We start from the raw sequence: 12,331 nt of genomic DNA on the forward strand, positions 1-12,331 counted from the left end.
TGACATTAAAAAAAAAAAGAAATATAGCTCAGTAATGGGGTATATGCTTAAGGCTTTGTACATAAGGCTCTGGGGAATTCTGGACACCTCCAAATAAAAATACGAAAGTGGACTGTTTGAGATATTATTTTGGAGCACCAAGGAACAAGTGGATTTAACTACACAAAAATAAGTTAAGATATAATAAAATATGACTGTTCTGGGGGGGGGGAAATGAACAGAGTTGAAAGTCATATTGGTTGTTGTAATTAACTTGCTGCAACTTCTTTCTGAAGATGGCTCAGTCATCAGCTTACATAGTTTTATGTACAAAAGGGTAGAGAGACAGAGAGAGATTAAAGACTATTTGATTTTGACCAAGACGAGTGGTGGTTTCTATCTTCTAGAGTTACAAATATCCATGTGAACGTGCTTGTCCATTGCTCATAAGGTTTTAGAGATTAAAAGCTCCATTTTGTACGAATGACATCAATCTTTGAAAGGCAAATAGTTCCCCAAAGGACACTTTACACAGGCTCACAAGGAAATCTTCCCGGTCACAATGTATAAAATGGATTTTGTACTTATTTGTTTTTAGGTTGTAGTTTAGGCAACGTGGTTACAACAGTGTTAGTATTTGTGGTTTTGATGTACAAAGTTACTGGCCTTCCAACATCACTGAAGTGTCCAGGGCCTGCCACCTCTGTCTTAGGTCTCTCCTTACCTGCCTCTTTCTGATCCTTCACTGCTTGGTTTGCTCAAATTTGTGATCCAAACCAAAGATTTATCATAGCTTGATACTATCTATTCCTTATTTACCACAAATAAATGAGATTTTTCCACTGTCTGCGCTTCTCCCTCTGACTGATTTTGCTTCATTTGATGAAGCAGTCCCACTCAAGTTGAAGCAAACTGCAAGGTTTCATATTTCTTCTAGCTTCATAGCACTCTTCTGTGCATATATGCCCATATCATATATCTGTTCATATATGCGATAGTGCCTTTATCTTTTCATCTATTGTTGGACATTTGGGTTACTTCCATATCCTGGACATTGTACCAGATACTGTAATGAACATAGTTGTGTACATATCTTTTTAGATCAATGGTTTTGTGTTTTGGGTATGACAAGACACAAGAAATGAAATCACTGGGCCATGTGGATGCTCTAGTCTTCTTATTTTGAGGAATCTGCACACTTGTGTTCCATAAAATTTGAATCAGACAACATCCCACCAACTGTGTATGAGGGTTTCTTTCTCACCACCACCCAGCCAGCACTGGTTTAATAGTGGGTTTGTTGGGGGGGGGGGCGGGCTGGAGCGATAGTCCAGTGGATAGGGCCTTTGCCTTACTCATGGCCACCTTGGGTTTGATCCCTGTCATCCTATCTGTATGGTCCCCTGAGCATCACCAGGAGTAATTCCTGAGTGCAGATCCAGGAGTAATCCCTGAGCATCACGAGGTATAACCCAAAAAGAAAAGAAGTGGGTGTGAGGAAGGGATAAGAGGGGGCCCTGAGACATGGTGCAGGGTATGGTATCGTAACGTTGGATACATGAAACCCTAGAATTAACAGTGTTGTAAATTGTGATTATACAAACAAAATTCAAACATAAATAAATAGAACAGGATTTTAGGGCCAGAGAGATAGTTCAGAAGTTAAAGGGCCTATGTTCAGTAAGGTCAGCTCAAACTCAATCCTTGTCACTGTTAAGAGTGATCTCTGAGCACAGAGTCAGGAGTAAACCCCGAGCACTGCTGGGTATGGCAGGATTTTATGAAGCGGAAATCATATAGTCTGCATGATTACACTTAGTGGTATGCATATAATTTTTTTATGTCTTTACATGATTTGAAAATTTATGTCTTTTAAGCAAGGACTAATATTCCATTGTCTGGAATACTAGATTGTTTATTCATTTATCAACTGAAGGATGTCTTGGTAACTTTCAAGGTTTGGCAATTCTGAATACCTTTGCCATAAGATCTGCGGGTAGCTTTTGTGTTAAAACTTAGTTAAAAGTCTAACTCCTTTCCTAAGTATCAGAACATGATAACTGAATATATGGTAACATAACACTTAATTACCAAACTATCTTCTGACGTGGCTTGATGATTTTGCAATGCTATCAGCAAAGAGTTGCTGTCAGAATGGGAGTTTCTGCTGCTTGCCATTCTCATCAACATTTGGTTGAAAATCTTCTAAACATTGGTAGAGGTATTTTGTTGTTTTAATTTGTATTTTCCTTGTAACACACCTTTTCATGTGCTTCTTTTTTTTTATTTTGTTTTGGGCCCACACTGGCAGTGCTCATGACTTACTCCTGGCTCTATGCTCAGAGATCACTCCTGGAGGGCTTGAGGGTGGTGGGGGGGGGGTGTCAGGGATCTAACCCGGGTCAGCTGTGCGCAAGGCAAATGCACAACCCTTTGTACTATCACTCTACCCCCCCACCCCCATGCTTCTTTTCCATCTTTATATTTTCTTTGCTAAGGTGTCTTTTAGGCTCTTTCTCCAAATTTTTTAAGGGGCAATCCCCAACAATGCTAGGTGTCTGGGGACCACTCATAGCAATATTCAGACCAGTCACAATATTCTGAGGGAGGGAGGAAGGGAGGAAGAGAAAGAGGGAGAGAGGTAGGGGGAGGAAAGGAGGGAGAGCAGGGAGGAAGGAAGAGAAGGAGGGAGAGAGAAGAGGGAGAGATCGAGTGGAGGGCCCTCAGAGGCAGCAGTCTCCTGCAGTTAGTTATTTGACCTCAGCCATGGTGGCAGTCTCGGTGGTAGGGCAGCAAACAAGGGGACAGCCCAGAGAGAAGTGGCGTGGACCCCGGGCTGTGGAGGGCTTACCTGGCTTTCGGGATGGATTCTGTGAACTGGCATGACTTCTGGAGAGTCAGTGCTTCAGTGGACGCTGAGCCTATAGGAAACCCTGGAAGAAAGGAAAAGTAAGAGCACAAAGCCCTTGGGTGTGTCTGGTCTAAACGACTGTCCTGGAAGTTCAGGGCTTCTTTTCATGCAAAAGGTAAGCAAGGGAAGGCAAGAATCACGCGGCAGCAGAAGGAAACTCAGGTTAGTGAAGAATGCTCAGGCATGACAGGCAGCTCTCTGGGTAACAAAAGGTGGATTACTCACCCATGGCAAGATAAGTGGTTTCAACATTTCTGTCATACAGGCTTAAAGAGGAACATGTTGAACGTCACAGAAGAATGATAGCAGGTACCAGCAGGCCAAGACACAAAGGCTTAAACCTGGCTCTTTCCTAACGTTCTTTTGTAATAGGCAATGTGAGAGGCATGGGCTCAAGAGTGGGCTGGGCGGTACTGGTTGCCCCAGCCAGGAGCGAATGACCCTGCGTGGTGTCCTCAGCCTTCCCTGTGACTGACAGCCACTCGGGGAGCTGTTCCCAGTACAGGGCCCCAGTAGCAGTTAGACTAAGAAATCAGACTCTCCAGGTTGAGGGTGGGGCTTTAGGGTTTTCCAAACCTTTCCAGATGGTTCCATTATGTTCCCTGGACTGAGACCCATGCTTGCGCAGAGCTTTCTCCACCAAGGAGCTGGCCTCTGGGTCCTCTCAGGAATAAAGGTTTCTGTTGGGTTGGTTAGGATGCACTTTGGCACTAAGCAGACCAAGACGCATAGGGGAAATCAAGTACGAGGATTTTAGAGCCTTGAATATAAGTCAGGTAACACAAACCCTTTTCAAAAATTTTTTCAAAATAGTGTCCACCCCTAGTGATGCTCTAGTGTTGCTTGGGTGCTACCAGGGCTGTACCCTGTGGTGTTCAGTAAGTCATGTGGTGCCAGGATGAAACTGAGGGTCTTACACATGCTAGCCGTTTGTCCTACCCTTGAACTTTCTAAGGCCAACATGGAGTGGTTCCATGCTCAGGTCATTCCCATGTGGTATTATGATATGATCCATATGTATCATGGATCAAACCTGGGCCTCCTGCACGCAACATATGTGCTCCACCCATTGAGCCACCGCTCTGACTCCCAGGGAAGATGATTTTGAGCAAAACCAAACTCATTTGGGAGGCATTTCCCTACATCCGATCCACAGGATAGGGCAGGGCAGCTGAGTGGTGGATCTCACTGCACCCCCAGACCCAGCGTGCAGCCCAGATTACAGGTTCAGTAAATGGGTGTGGCAGGACTGCATGCTTCCAGGGAAATTTATAGTTTCAAACATGGAGCTCTTTGGAGATGGGATGATGATTAGAAAATCAGCTGTGCAACCTGGAGTTTTTCTTTTTGAGGGAGGCATACCTGGAGTTGCTCACGCCTTACTCCTGGCACTGAGGTCAGAGATCACTTTCGGTGGGCTCAGAAGACAATATGGGGTACTCAGGAATTTGCTTGGCTGCATGCAAGACAAGTGCTCTACCCATTGTACTATCATTCTGGCCCCAGAAAGGCATTTATGATGCTTTCCATCGACTGATTATAGGATGTCTGCTATGATCAGCTCAGTGGATGTAAGAGAGATCACAGACACATGGGAAATATAACATTTCCCAGGCTCTGAACTTAAAAAAGCCACTCTGTCCAAACAGACAGCATTTCCCCCTAACTTTTTTTTGCCACACCAGGCAGTGCTCAGGATATTCCTGCTTCTGTGCTCAGGGGTCACTCATTCTTGGCAGGCTAGGGGATCATATGGGATGTTGAGGATTGAACTTGGGTTGGCTGTGTACAAGGCAAGTGCCTAATCCTTTGCACCATCTCTCTAGTTCCGATTTTCCCTAATTTATGAATTGATAGGGCTGGAGTGATAGCACAGCAGGTAAGGTGTTTGCTTTGCACGAGGCCAACCCAGATTCCTCCGCCCCTCTCAGAGAGCCCGGCAAGCTACCGAGAGTATCTCGCCCGCACTGCAGAGCCTGGCAAGCTACCCATGGCGTATTCGACATGCCAAAAACAGTAACCACAAGTCTCACAATGGAGACGTTACTAGTGCCCACTTGAGCAAATTGATGAGCAACAGGATGACAGTGATACAGTGATGAATTGATAATAAAATGAGGAACAAATTATTCATGTAGTGGCCTTTAGTCCATGTCACAGGGAGAACTCAGCAAACACTGAGTTTGCAAAGGTTTATTCTCAGGCTCATAATTATGGATCCAATGTTAAGTTCCACTCCATGATGTATAAAAATGACCATAATGATTTTTCTTACTATGGGCCCTGTGGTAATAGAGCACGAGCTGTGGTCCCATGCGCATAGTCAGACTCACACATCCTGCACACAGGGGAAACCTTTACAGTTTCTCTTAGAGGAGCATTACTCTGAATTGTAGAGATAGATGGTCATTTATGAGTCAAATCATTTCCTCAAATCATTTCCTGAAAGTTAATAAACGGATTGTGTGTATATATATACGCATGTACATATATATATTTTTTTAAAATTTATTTTTTCTTTTCAGGTCACTCCCAGCATTGCTCAAGGGTTACTCCTGGCTCTGCACAAACAAATTACTCCTGGAAGTGCTCGTGGGACCATATAGGATGCCAGGGATTGAACCCAGGTCAGCCACATGCAAGGCTGATCCTACCCACTGTACTATTGATTCAGCCCAATTGTCCAATATTTTTTTTTTGGAAGTCAGGTTTTTATTTCATGGAAATGTCTTAAGGATTAGAGCTTTGTACAAAGCAGTAACTGGAAGTTTTGGGGTTTTGTTTTAAGGACTTTTAGAGAAAATAATTATTAATTCTATTCCCATTATTCTTTCTTTCTTTATTTTTTATTCAGTGCACCATGATTAATGATGAGTTGGAGAAATTGTACAGCAGGTAAAGTGGTTGCTTTGCATTCAGTCAACTCACTTTCAATGGCCATATATTCTGCCCCAGTTCCTCTAGGAGAGATCCTTGAGTGCAGAGCCAGGGGTAAGACATGAGTTGAATGTGGCCCCCCACCAAAAAATAAACATTTTTTTTTTTTTGCTTTTTGGGTCACACCTGGCGATGCACAGGGGTTACTCCTGGCTCTGCACTCAGGAATTACCCCTGGCCGTGCTCAGGGGACCATATGGGATGCTGGGATTTGAACCCGGGTCGGCCGCGTGCAAGGCAAACGCCCTACCCGCTGTGCTATCTCTCCAGCCCCAAAATAAACATTTTTAATCATATGTTTTTTTAAATTTATTTTTCAATAAGTGAATCACCGTGAGGGTACAGTTACAGATTTATACATTTTTGTGCTCATGTTTCCCTCATACAAAGTTCAAGAACCCATCCCTCACCGGTGCCCCGATTGTCCAATATTTTAAATGAAATAGACTACCCACCCCCACCTCATCATGCCAGGTAAAGAATGAAGGTCGAAAGTATGCGGTGCAAGTGCTCTACTGTTGAACAATGAAGCTGGCCCCAAAGTATGCTAGACTTTTAAGAAAAAAAGTGCTTTTAGAAAATAGTCCATGGCCTGGAATGTGATTCAGTGGCAAAGCACATGACTTGTGTATATGGACTCAATTCCCTAATCCTTCGTAAACCCCCAACACACACACACATACACACAAATATAAGTCCACATAATGAAGGTGAGTTTTGCACAAATTACATTGATTTAATAATTTGACTCTGTTTATTTATTTTTGATTTTTTTGCCACATCTGGAGTTCTCAGGGTTTACTCCTGGCTCTGCACTCAGGAATCACTCCAGGTGGGGCTCAGGGGAGCCATACAGGATGCCAAGGATCTGAACCCAGGTGTGTGATGGGTGGGTGGCAAACACCTTAAATGCTGTACTATTGTTCCAACCCCTACATTTTGGTTTTTTTTTTTTTTGGAAGTTTTGTACACTTTTATTATGTTTGTTGTAAGATACAATCACCATTACTTAACTTAAAATAAGTTTAGTACATGCCCTTTGTCCAAGAGTTCCATTGGGGAAATAAAATATTTTTGTCTATTTTATTTTATTTTATTTTATTATTATTTTTTTATTTCATTTTATTTTTATTGAGTCACCATGAGATACACAATTACAAAGCTTTCATAATCTAGTTTCAGTCATACAATGTTTCAACACTCATCCCTCCACCAGTGTACATTTCCCACCACCAATGTCCCCAGTATCCCTCCTGTCACCCTCTCTCCCCCAGCCTGCCTCTATGGAAGGCACTTTTATTCTTTCTCTCTACTTTTGGGTATTCTGGTTTGCTATACAGATTCTCAGAGGCCACCTCGTTTAGTCCTTTACCATTGTCAGCACACATCTCCCATCCAGAGCTATCCTTTCCAACCATAATTGTCATAGTAGTCCCTTCTCTATCCCAACTGTCCTCTCCCCCAGCCCTTGAGGCAGCCTTCCAACCATGGACCAATCCTAGTGGCCTTTTTTTATATTGTCCTTGGGTGAAGGTTAGTCTCATACTATGGTTTTTTTTTTTAATTTATTTATTTTTAATTAGAGAATCACCGTGAGGGTACAGTTACAGATTTGGGAACCCATCCCTTCACCAGTGCCCATTCTCCACCACCCGTAAACCCAGTGTCCCTCCCACCCTCCCCAATCCCATCTCCCCCCCACCCCACCCTGCCACTGTGGCAAGGCATTCCCTTCTGTTTTCTCTCTCTAATTAGCTGTTGTGGTTTGCAATAAAGGTGTTGAGTGGCCGCTGTGCTCAGTCTCTAGCCCTCATTCAGCCCGCAACTCCCTTCCCCCACATGGCCTTCGACTACAATGTAGTTGGTGATCCCTTCTCTGAGTTGACCTTTCCCTGGAACGTGAGGCCAGCCTCGAAGCCATGGAGTCAACCTCCTGGTACTTATTTCTACAGTTCTTGGGTGTTAGTCTCCCACTCTGTTATTCTATATACCATAGATGAGTGCAATCTTTCTATGTCTGTCTCTCTCTTTCTGACTCATTTCACTCAGCATGAAACTTTTCATGCCCATCCACTTGACTACAAAATTCTTGACCTCCTTTTTTCTAACAGCTGCATAGTATTCCATTGTATAGATGTACCAAAGTTTCCTCAACCAGTCATCCGTTCTGGGGCATTCGGGTTTTTTCCAGATTCTGGCTATTGTAAACAGTGCTGCGATGAACATACATGTGCAGATGTTGTTTCGATTGTACTTTTTTGCCTCTCTGGGATATATTCCCAGCAGTGGTATTGCTGGGTCAAATGGGAATTCAATATCTAATTTTTTGAGAGTCGTCCAAATTGTTTTCCAGAAGGGCTGAACCAGTCGGCATTCCCACCAGCAGTGAAGAAGGGTCCCTTTCTCCCCACATCCTCTCCAACAGCGGTTGCTTTTGTTCTTTTGGATGTGTGCTAGTCTCTGTGGTGTGAGGTGGTATCTCAAAGTTGTTTTGATCTGCATCTCTCTGATGATTAGTGATGCAGAGCACTTTTTCATGTGCCTTTTGGCCATTCGTATTTCTTCCTTGGTAAAGTTTCTGTTCATTTCTTCGCCCCATTTTTTGATGGGGTTGGATGTTTTCTTCTTGTAGAGTTCAACCAGTGCTTTATATACCATTGATATCAACCCCTTATCTGATGGGTATTGTGTAAATATCCTTTCCCATTCTGTGGATAGTCTTTGTATTCTGGTCACTGTATCTCTTGCGGTGCAGAAGCTTTTTAGTTTAATGTAGTCCCATTTGTTGATCTCTGTTTTTACTAGATTGCTTAGTTCCGTGTCACCTTTGAAGATACCTTTATCTTCAATATCGTGGAGGGTTTCGCCGACCTTGTCTTCAATGTACCTTATGGTTTGTGGTCTAATGTTGAGGTCTTTAATCCATTTTGATCTGACTTTTGTGCATGGTGTCAGGTCAAGGTCTAAACCCATTTTTTTGCATGTGGTTGTCCAGTTGTGCCAGCACCATTTGTTAAAGAGGCTTTCCTTGCTCCACTTCACATCTCTTGCTCCCTTATCAAAGATTAGATGGTCATACATTTGGCAACCCCTACATTTTGTTTAAAAAAATAATATCCACGTCTTTACTGAGTTTATTAACATGGAGCATAATATAAATATACATTTAATTTTTAATAATTAGATTTGGATTTGGACTGGAGCGATAGCACAGTGGGTAGGGCGTTTGCCTTGCACGTGGCTGACCCGGCTTCGATCCTCCATCCCTCTAGGAGAGCCCGGCAAGCTACCAAGAGTATCCTGCCTGAATGGCAGAGCCTGGTAAGCTACCTGTGGCGTATTCGATATGCCAAAAACCGTAACAAGTCTCACAGTGGAGACGTTACTGGTGCCTGCTCAAGCAAATCGATGAGCAATGGGATGACAGTGACAATGACAGATTTGGGTTTATTATTTCAGGAAAAGATTAATAATACAAATTTTCTTAATTTTGTTACTGGCTTACTGATGAAATAATATACTGGTACTTAATTTTAAGATACTTGTTTTTATTTGTTTATTTAGGGTACTACCTGACGATGCTCAGGGGCTACTCCTGGCTCTGCACTCAGGAATTATTCTTGGAGGTGCTCAGGGGTCCATATGGGATGCTGAGGATTGAACCCGTGTTTGCCTCATGCAAGGTAAATGGTCTACCCACTGTACTATCACTCTGGCACCTAATTTTAAGGCATTACAGTACAAATTTGTATTCAACAAAATTGCAATGAATTTGACAGATGTATGGTATCATCAGTAATTATATTTGTAGTTTGTTTGAACATGATTACCAAGATCCTTAGCAACTTAAAAGTTGGGTTCATAAGTTGAATTATAATTATTAGACACCTAGGTAATTTCGAAGTATGATAAAATATTAAAATTGTATATTATCTGTTTAAATATAATGAGACATAATTTTAGGCTTACATACTCCTAATATTTTTTGTATGCTACAGGTTGGCTCTATCTTTGGATTATATTAATGAATATGTGTAGTTCTACCACTTTGAGGAACTAAGGGTGGGATTCATGTGGCCATAGAAAGCTGAATCATGAGCTCCTTCACTCTATTAAAATGACATGACAGGTAACAGTTATTTACCTCATGGTTTTTAAGTTTACTATCTATCCATTATTTTCAGAATTGTAACTGATAGAGCCAATTTGTACTTCACTGGAATCAACAAAGGCAGAGGAATTCAACTGTTTGTGTTCTCTTGTTTTTCAAGAAAAAGGACAGCAGTTTTACTGACAGTGAAGTGTCACGCTATATTCCAGAATATGGAAGAGCTTCACACTCTTCCCCTCAGGGAGAGCACTGAGTCCATTCCAGTGTGAGTGCTCCTGGGATTGAACTGAGAGGCCTCCTTCTGGCCAGGGAAGGGCTCTGCTGCTGACTTACATCCCAGCTCTGAGCATTTTTTCACAAAGTAATGTTAAAAGAGGGAAAATCTTCCTCCTTTCTATGATTAAAGGAAATTAATTAGGTCACTCAATTTTAGGATTGTTTTTAGTGGCTGCTGGTCTGAAGATTCTGCTTCAAATTCGGAGACATAGAGAAAAATGTAAAGAAAGGAGCATTGGAACCAAGGACTCTAATAGATATAATAAAGAATAGACTTGGGGGCTGGAGCAATAGCACAGTGGGTAGGGCATTTGCCTTGCACGCGGCCGACTCGGGTTTGATTCACAGCATCCCATATGGTCCCCTGAGCACCACCAGGAGTGGTTCCTGAGTGCAGAGCCAGGAGTGACCCCTGTGCATCGCCAGGTGTGACCCAAAAAGCCAAAAAAAAAAAAAAGACTTGGATATGAGCTTCTTTTTTTTTTTTTTCTTTTTTGGGTCACACCCAGCAGTGGTCAGGGGCTACTCCTGGCTCTACACTTTGGAACTGCTCCAGGCGGTGCTTGGGGGACCATATGGGATGCTGGGGATCAAACCGGGGGTTGGCCGCATGTAACAAACACCCTCCAGTACTATCGCTCTGGCCCTGGATGTAAGCTCCTTAGCAGACGTCATTTAACACTTTTGAGTGGGTGTGGAGACACCTCCCAAGCGGTGCTGAGGTCAGGGCCCCCTCCTGATAATTCTTAACAACGGGGCTGCTGGTTCAATGTGAGATTCTGAAGAGGAATGAATGATTTATAATTGTGTCATTGACAGAAAAACAACCAACTGGCAAGATAATGGATTTAGGCAAATCTAAGAGAAGTGTTAAAAATTTATATTAAAACACTTGGCTTAATAACGGGTGAACCTCTACTACTATTTCTTCATAGTTTCTACATTGCCTCTAGAGGGACAATCTACTTTTTTTTTTTTTTTTTTTCCTTTTGGGTCACACTCGGCGATGCACAGGGGCACAGGGGTTACTCTTGGCTCTGCATTCAGGAATTACTCCTGGCGGTGCTCATGGGACATATGGGATGCTGGGAATCGAACTCAGGTCTGCCACGTGCAAGGCAGACGCCCTACCCGCTGTGCTATTGCTCCAGCCCCAGGATAATCTACTTTTCATTCCACCTGGTTTTCCTTGTGTAGCCTTTGCCTCCAGCCTTCCAAGTTGTCTGGGGGCAATAATAGATTGAGAATCAGTCTGCATTTTCTTCTATTGTATGAATGATTTTGGGCAATGGCATATTGTTAAGTCAGTTACCTCCTTCTTACCAGCAACTTCTTAGAATAAACTAAACAGATTTCTGTTTCTTGAAAAAAAGGATGATAAACAAGGGGATTTAAGCTAAACATTACCAAAGCCGTATTCAAATGACTAGACAAAATTTTCAAACTGGGAGCCCAGGTTTAATTTTATTCCTTGGTACTGTTGTTTCTTTAGCTTTTCCTTCCATTGTGTATTGTCCCATTAATTCCCTATTGCTTTAATTAGATAAAAATTTATGTGATTTATAACTAGAGCATCATAATTGATGTAACATCCATTTTCCAGATGAGGGCATTCAACCCAAGAACCATTTTCAATATCAACTTGTAGCCCATAGGCACTCTTTTCTCTAACTTTTGATGCAACCCAAGTATTAAATTTATTGTGTTCCTTAACAGAATAAACTTTTATTTAAAAATTAACTTCACTTCCACAGAAATTTTTCTTACTGAAAAAAAAATCACAAGAGAAAAATATTCTCAGTATAATTATACAAATGGCAATCTATGAAAGTTCTTTTGATTAATTTGTATGTATTTTGTTTGGTCTATTTTGAGTGTCCTAGCAGGATAGAAGTGTTCTGTATTAGCTCTCAGAAGGAACAGAAAGATAATACAGGGGTTAAAGTATGTACCTTGCATATGGCTGAGTCTAATTCAAATTCCCAGCACCACACATATTCCCCTCAGTACCACTAGGTGTCACACCCAACACCAAAAACTAAACCAAAACAAAATGAACAAAAAAGTCCTCAGAAAACCCTAATAATCTTAACTAAAAAAAAAAAAAGCATGCAAAC

The sequence above is a fragment of the Sorex araneus genome, chromosome 1 (assembly GCF_027595985.1).
Source record: "Sorex araneus isolate mSorAra2 chromosome 1, mSorAra2.pri, whole genome shotgun sequence".
Classification (NCBI taxonomy): Eukaryota; Metazoa; Chordata; class Mammalia; order Eulipotyphla; family Soricidae; genus Sorex; species Sorex araneus.